This window comes from Acomys minous, assembly GCF_964271855.1.
Source record: "Acomys minous genome assembly, chromosome: 2".
Lineage (NCBI taxonomy): Eukaryota > Metazoa > Chordata > Mammalia > Rodentia > Muridae > Acomys > Acomys minous.
The window spans coordinates 122,805,807-122,814,589 of NC_140484.1; positions in this window are offsets into that span (position 1 = coordinate 122,805,807).

Genomic DNA, 8,783 nt, shown 5'->3' on the forward strand with positions numbered 1-8,783 from the left:
TATGTTTTCTGGACAAACATACTCATATGTGATATGGAACATTCCTTATTCCTTTGGCCCAGACAGCGTTATTGAGCATGGTATCTACGTGCACATCTGGAGTGTACATCTGTTGTTGTTGTTGTTGTTGTTTGCTTTGGTTTGTTCTGTTTTTTTGGAGACAGGGTTTCTCTGTGTAGCCTTGATTATCCTGGACTCACTTTGTAAACCAGGCTGGCCTTGAACTCACATCGATCCACCTGCCTCTGCCTCCCGAGTGCTGGGATTAAAGGTGTGCACCACCACACCCGGCTCTGGAATGTGCATCTTAATGGCAAATTTCTAAATTTTTTGGAGTGCCCTAGGAGCACGCTTTTGGAAGCCCATTCCATGGACGGGCTTGTGAATGTTGATGGCATGGTCTTGGGTCACCACCTTGTTGGTGGAGGAACAGCCCTCCCTCTCCCCCTCTTCTTTGCCAGAGCCATTCTGCCTGGACCAAAGCTGGAAAGGGGGTTCTTAGTCTTGTTAATAAAAACATTCAGAAATGGACTCAGAAAGAAGTTAATTTCATTAGTCTAAGAGAAAAATAAGGGCAACAAACTATTGATCTCTGCAGTTTACAGGAGTTAAAAGATCTAGAAAAAGAAAAAAAAAGCTATGCCCTTTGAAGTCAGGTCCTGCGAAGTTGGCATGACTTAGCAATGGAGGTCAGCAAGCAGGCACATGACAGACCAAAGGAGTAGGGGAGCTCAAAGGACAACTGAGAAAGCCCAGAATGCTGGGAAAGCGTGACTGGGCTTTGGCCACTATCTGAAAGAAAAGAGACAGAAGGAAAGGAGAAAGCTATGTTCTCCTGAGTTTGGCGTCAGAAAGTGGACAAGCGCTTCTCAGTGTCTTCACGGAGAAACTTCTAGGGAAGACAAGTGTGGATCTCATTAGGGAAACAATATGCCGGGATCCTTAGCACTTCCACAGATAAATCAGCTTTCCTAGGGGGGTGGGCTCCTGGCCAGGTGATTGACAGGCCCAACTGGGTTAACCTCTTTTTCTTTTTCTTTTTTTAAAGTTTTTCGAGACAGGGTTTCTCTGTGGAACAGCCCTAGGTGTCCTGGACTCACTTTGTAGACCAGTCTGGCCTTGAACTCACAGAGATCCACCCAGCTCTGCCTCCCAAGTGCTAGGATTACAGTCATGTGCCACCATACCCTGCTCTGGGTTAACTCTTAAGGAAGTAGACAACAGTATGTAATGTTTTAATCTTTGGAACAAATCAAAGTGTCGTGTTCTACCCAAGCCAGAGACAACCCATTCTTTTGGCCAGGAGTTATGTTCCCCTCTTTAGTGTTACCAGGGCCCTAGGAGGTAGGGTCCAAAGCTGACCATCAGGGACAGATTTATCCTCTGTGGCCTCTAAGGCTGCTGTTCCCTGTTATACTCGGCACTGAAGTCCTCTTGACTCTACCTTCCCAGTGCCGGGGTCCCAGGCAGACACTCGCACACCTGGTGTTTTGGTTTCTTTTCTTTTTGCTGTCTTGACAATAGCAACTTCAAAGAAAGAGCATTTATTTGAGACCAAAGTTGGGGTACTGTCCACCACAGCAGGGAAGTCAAGGCAGGAGCAGACGCAGCTGCTCACATTATGTTGGCCGAGAAGAGACAACGAGAACAGTGCTGCCCAGCTCCCTCCACCCACTTATGCAGTCCAGGAAACGGCACTACCCACAGTGGGAAGGTCTTCCCGCCTCGATCAGGGCAACCAGGATAAGCCCCACAGGTGCGCCAAACGTCCGTCTCCCAGGTGCTTCTGGATTCTGTCGGGTAGACAGCTATGGTATCCTATTTTCCATGTGGGTGCTGGGAACTAAACTCAGGTTCTTGGGCTTGCATGGCAAGCCCCTTACAGACAGCCATCTCCACAGCCCCAGAAATAAAACCTGTAAACTAGCCGGGCAATGGTGGCACACCTCTATAATCTCAGCACTTGGGAGGCAGAGGCAAGGTCAAGCCTGGTCTACAGAGCAAGTTCCAGGACAGGGAAACCCTGTCTCAAAAAAAATATATATATACATGCATATAAGCTAGTGTGTGCCAGTAGAGCTGCCTGTGACCACATTTTCCTGTGGACCTTGTCCATTTCTTTAGCATCTTAACACTCATATCAACATCTGCTTTCCATACCACAGGAGCGCATAGGGAAGAATTTTGTCTTATTTATTTCATCTTTGTTTCCTTATCACCATACCACAACTGGGGTATGAAACATAATCAAATGCAGACTGTACTTCTTTTAGTGAAAGGTGACGGGTGGTCTGTCATATCGTGTAAATGTAAACATCACATAAGATTATTTTGAATTCTTGCTATAATCCTTTGAAACTTTTCATTAACAGTTTCATTTCCAGGTCTTATTTCAGAACCATCCACATGAAACTTTCTAAGTGGCAGTTCTTTCTGAGGGAGGCCTTTAGTGGTGTCTCTACCACTGCTCCTCACAGATTTAACGTTTACAGTGTTGGCAATTGTAAAGGCGGGTTTTTATCGTCAGGCCTTCCCACGTTGCGTATGGAAAAGCAAATATCTAAAGAAGCCAGCACCGCTCTTCTCACTATCTGAGTTCTCAAACAACCACCTAACAACAGCAGCAGCAGCTACTCCCGACGTCCTCGTTCCCTGGGCTTAATAAGTACATGTTGGTGTAACCAAAAGAATGAAGCAGATGGGTAAATAAATAAACCCTGACAAAAGTTCAATAAAAGTGCCAGGAGCTCTGTAACTCCGAGGCCAGTCTGGTGTACAAAGTGAGTCTAGGACAGCCAAGGATATTACAGAGAAATCCTGTCTCAAAGAAAAAGAGAGTTCAATTTAAAAAACTAGAATATGCATATCCTTTTAGGAGAGATGTCTGTCTTAAATAGGTCTCTAGCTATTTTAATTTTAAAATCAATTATTTTCAGTGATGAAAAGGTATCAGAAATATACCAATTTGAGTGACTGAGGTACCAGGATGTAAACCCCAGCGGGCTGAGGGTAGAGCTGGTGCTAGAGTGCTTGCGTGTGTTTTCCCTCCCATATGTCTCAGTTAATTTTCTATCACTGTGATAAAACACCATGATCAAGGTAACTACAGAAGAAAGAGTAGTTTGTTTGGGCAAACAAGCCCAGAGAAACAAGTTGGTCATGGCAGCAAACATGGTGGCAGAAACAGCTAAGTGGGAATGGTACAAGCCTCTTAAAACCTCAGAGACAGCCCGCTCCAGTGCAATTTCCACTGGTTTTGAACACTATCCAGAGACAGACAAGCCTGGTGAAATGACTGTTCACCAGGATGGGAGAGCATCTCCCTGGTGAAATAAAAAACTGACTGTGACTGGTATAGTGAGAGCCTGTGTCTGGTCTGTGGGGCCTATGATCAGCCTGTTATTTAAGGCTTGTCAAGGATGGAATTAACTAGCTATATGTAGCAGATTACATACCATGTAAACAAGCATGATATATACGACCCACCAGGCTATCTAAGCAATGTATTTCCCTTGCTTTTCAGGTCAGTCTATAGAAGACTTCTCTCTGTCTATTACTCTTAGTATGCCAATAGCATACTAAAATAAAGGGCATTTTCAAAAGGATCTTGCCCAGTCTTCATCACCATAGTGGTTTAAGCTCGTTGCACAAAGAACAAAAAAGAAAGAACAGGCGCACCCAGCAGCTACAAGAAAGGAGCTGGAGTTACCCAGACTGCCCGTGGCAGAAATTAGACAGCTAAGACTACAGAAGGGACTAAAAAACAACCAAAGGTGAGACTCACAAGCCCCAGTCACTGGAAGATGTCCCGAGAGCCACCATGGCTTGAGAGTTGAAGAATATGACATCCCAACTGTAGGAGCTTCAACTCCAGCTACTGGGTGCTAGCAGGGCTACTGGCACTCAAAGCCCATAGCAGTGAGCCTCTGCCTTGAGCACTGAGAGCTGCTTGCAGCTTTGAAGATCAGAACAATACTAACCCAGTTCTTGAGGCCATGAGCCACAGCCTCTGGCCCGTGTTTGGCCTGAGTAGCTGGAGCTGTAAGTCCCTGGCTTTTAAGACCAAAGCTACAAGTTCTAGTTCCCAGGGCCTTGAACTATAAAACTCTGGGGTTTTAGTTTGGCCTATAAGCACCACATGTTTAAGTTCAGGTGAGTCTCATTTAAAAAACAAAAAACAAAAACAAACAATAAAAGAACAGCCCTCAGTGAGCTAAAATTCCTTCCCTAGAAAGACTCAACCATCTACTTCTTTTCTGAAGGTCACAATGATAAACCAAGGTATCATTTCACCGAAGTCCATTTCTGGAAGATCCACTGAGTCATTAGGCTTACATACATAGTAATGGGGAAAGGAGGTGAGCATAAAAGATTGGGTGGCCTTAGAGCAGTCATACTGGAAGATGTACACCCAGTTTAGCAAGCAGGCAGGCAAAGCTGAGCTCATGAAGATGGTGGCAGCTTGGCTCAGAAGACAGTCGCTGTTTGTAATATTAATAAATCCAACTTGCTTGTTGCTTTGGGAAGAAGTTATCCACTTTCCACTGCCATCTTCATGTGAAGAGCCTGATCAGCTGAGTATTCCTAAGAACACTGGCCCAAATTCTGTTAGGAGCGGTTGTCTGGCCACCCAGAAAAGATACTTGTCATTTAGTTGAAAACACGGGCCCAAAAATTTGTCATCTTGGAGCTTTATTGCCAGGCTAGATGTTAAACAGCATCAATTAAGCTAGTTTCCCTTAACGGCTGTTTTTCTGTCTCTTCTAGGAGACCTTATTTCCTATGTTAACTGAGGCCATTACAGAAAACAATGCTGTTTTTGTTTGTAGCTTGGGGTGGAATCTACTAATCCCACTACTGAGGTACAACTTATTGTAATGATTATCATGAGCACACTATTGACAGTGAAAACTCTCAATGTGTCCCATGACTTTATTAGTATGTTGTAAGATGGGGAGGGGGTTGTGGGTAGAGTTGGTTCTCTCCCATGGGTCCTAGGGCTCAAACTCGGGTTGTCAGGGTTATGTAGGAAGAGCCTCCACATGCCTAGCCACCTCACTGAATCTAGAGTTCCCCATTTTAAGCTGGATTTTAAAGTTATGCATCCTAAAGTTGTTTTTGGAATACCTAAAATCTGAAAAATTCCAAGCTAACCCTCAAGTCTTCTCAGATCTTTCATCCACAAGTCAAAGAACCCCAGTGAGCTCAGGCATACAGACATCCCTGAAATTAGGGAAAACAGATTAGTCACAAGGACAGGAGAAACACTTAAGTCAAAATGTCTGAAGGGCCAAAAGACAGTCTCAGTCACTATTTGCATTCAGCACACTAGAAAAAAGTTAAGAGCTATTTAACATCTGTCTCAGAGACTAATTTTTAAAACTGTGAAGCCACTTTAAAAATATCTTATGGTTAGGCATAGAAGCACATGCCTTTAGTTCCAGCAGTTAGCTGAGATGGACAGATCTCTGTGAGTTCAAGGCCAGCCTAGTCGACATCATGAGTTCCAGAACAGCCAAGAGCCACATAATGAAACCCTATCCTAGTTAGAGAAAATTGCCAGAGAAAAAAATAAATGGGCATATAAAAATTTTTGCTAGCCATTTTAACTGATGATATATAAATGATGTTTTCTATATGGTCATAGCTTCTGACATAGATACCCAATATAAACAGGTTATCATGCATGGACACAGAACAAGGCTGTGTTAACTTCTACCACTGGCACAAAACCATCAGCTTAAAAGAAGGAAAATTATTTTGGTTCCCAGTTTCTGAGGCTTCATTACATGGTGGCTTGGCCCTGTTACTTTTAGGCCTGAAGAAAGGATGCACCATCATGGAGGCACACAGAGAAAGTTTGCTCACCTCATGGCAGTTGAGTAGCAAGGAGAGACGGGAAAAGAAGAGAGCCCCAACATCCTCTTCAAGGCCACACCCCAGATGACTCTGTGGCCCTCTACTTGGCTCCACTTCCCCCAGCAGTACCCGTGCTGGCAACTGAGCCAGGGCACACGGGCAACTGGAGAGCACTCGAGACCTATAAACGCTGTCTAACAGTCTACTTGCCGTTCCCTCTCGTTCTTGCAAAGCAATCAAGAGTTCTTTTATTTCTGTAGCATCTGTTTTTCCATGACCTCTGTGTACATATTTATTTCAGCATTTGCCTTAGTTTTTTAAAGCGCTTTAAGACATAACCTACATACAACTCCCTACTGAACGTGAACAGTGCTTTTATTATGCTCAGGGCTGTGCCAGCAGTATCACAAGTCTGACTTCAGAACATCACTTTCTGTTTTGTAATTTTGTTTGTTTTTCAAAACAAGGTTTCTCTGTGCAGCCTTTGTTGTCCTGGACTCTCTTTCTAAACTAGGCTGGCCTTGAACTCATAGCAATCCACCTGCCTCTGCTTCCCGAGTGCTGGGATTAACAGCGTGCACCAGCAGCAGCAGCAGCAGCAGCAGCAGCAGACCCACCACCACCACCAATAATTTTTATCTTTTTATTCTGGAACACTTCCATCCTCCCCCAAAGCCTCAGATCCAGTAACAGTTAATCTTATCCTCTGGCCTGCAATAGCCCTAAGCCCTAAGTGTCTAGATATTTTATGTAAATTAAATAAGCGTGTGAGCTTTTCATATTGGCTTCCTTCACTTATCATGTTTTCAAAATTGTCCATGCCATAGCCATGTCTAGTTCTTCATTGTTTTTTATTGCAAATAAAATATGCCATTTTGAAGACACAGTACCCCACATCTAGTCTCGGTGGATGGACAACTAGGTTGTTTCCCTGTTTTTAGGCTACTAAGAATAATGCTATTGATATCTACATTCTATTTTTTTATAGGAATATTTTTCTTAAAAAAAAATTGAGCCAATCAGTGGTAGCACACACCTTTGATCTCAGTACTCAGGAGGCAGAGGCAGGCAGATCTCTGTGAGCTCAAGGCTACCCTAGTCTACAGAGCAAGCTCCAAAGCAGCCATGGCTACATAGAGAAGCCCTGTTTCAAAAAAAAAAAAAAAATCAAAACAACAAAAAGATTTGTTATTTTAAAATATGTGTCTGTGTATATGGCTACAGAGGCCAGAGGTGTTAGGTCCCTTGAAGCTGGAGATACAGGTGATGCTCAGCCACTCAACATAGGTGCTGAAAATTAGCCCTGAGTCCTTTGCAAGGGCAATCTGAACTTGTAACCACTTTGTCATCTCTCCAGCCCACTACTTTTATTTCTCCTGGGTTCTTCCGTAGTCAGCACGAACTACTCTAAAGTAGTAATTAGACTAAAAGACCAAAAATAATTAATGTTCCCATTATTTTCTGTACCATTAGAAATTACTTATGTCAGGGCTAGAGGGATGGCTCAGCAGTTAAGCGCACGGTCTGCCCTTCCAGAGGTCCTGAGATCACTTCCCAGCAAGCACATGGTGGCTCACAACCATTGATAATGTGATCTAATGCACTCTTCTGACATACAGGTGTACATGTAAATAGAGCACTCATATACAATAACTAAAATATTTTTTAAATTACTTATTTCAAAACCAGGTTTATATATGCATCCTACACAAAAATCCATCTTGTGTATATAAAGTAAGTTTTGTAATCATTCAGATACTTAACTTTCTTCTTTCTTGTTTCCCTGGGAATAACTCTGCATTTCCAACATGCCAGGAATATATGCCACATCTGAGAGTTCTTGGAAGAGTGAAAACTAACTCACTTTGTTCATGCTATGCAAAATGCTATCGCAAGAGCAAGAACAACTCAGCAAGGTCATGCAAAATTTAACTCTTACCATCTAGTCTGGAAGCCAAACTAGTTTAAATGTATTGACCCAATACTGTCATACAGTCTATGTCCCCTTAGCAAGTCAAGGAAGTTTGTGTTAAACAACTTGTACCTGATCTACCAAGTCACTGAATAGGCAGAACAGATGTTTTCTTTGTTTTGGTTTTTAAGATTATTTACTTCTGCTTTGTGTATATGGACATTTTGCTTGCACGTATGTCTGTGTGCAGCATGCATGTCTGGCATTCGTGGGGGACAGAAGTGTCAGACTCCCTGTTGCTGGAGTTACAGATCATTGTGGGCCACTGTGTGGGTGCTGGGAACCAAACCCAGATCCTCTGAAAAAGCAGCAAGCGCTCTTAATGCCTGAACTGTTTCTCCAGCCCCAGAACTGATTTTGACTAGGTAAAAACAAGTGGCTGCACGGCCAGATTTAGTAGAGCTCTGAATCACAGTTTTACAGTTAGGGTTTGGCGATCTAGAGTTCTGGTTATACATACACTGTGAGAATAATCACTCTGGTTATGCCAGTTATATTGAAACTGGCCAATGCTTTTGTCTTGAGGAATAAAAGCTGTTGTATACTCACTGTCAAGGTAAATGACTGAACAACAATCACTTATAAACAAGAAGGATTGAGCGTAATATATGTGCACAATCATAACCTAATAACCTAGGCTTCTGGAGGAAGAAGGACAGAGAATTGAGAAGAATTTGGAGAAAAAGTCACATCACATGCAAAGTCTACCAAACTCTGACAATTCAAGAAATTTACAAAGGGCAAGGTTGGGGGTACAGCTCAACTAGCTCCTTGTTTCAACAAAATATGGCAAACTGATCCAACTGATAAGTCTGCACAGGTACATATATTTAAAAGACATTGTTAATACTCTGGATTCTTTCAATTTTCTCGATGTTGGTGATGAAGGGACAACAGCAGCTGAGATCCTACAATTAATCTTATACCTTTGAAGACAAAATACACTGTACCT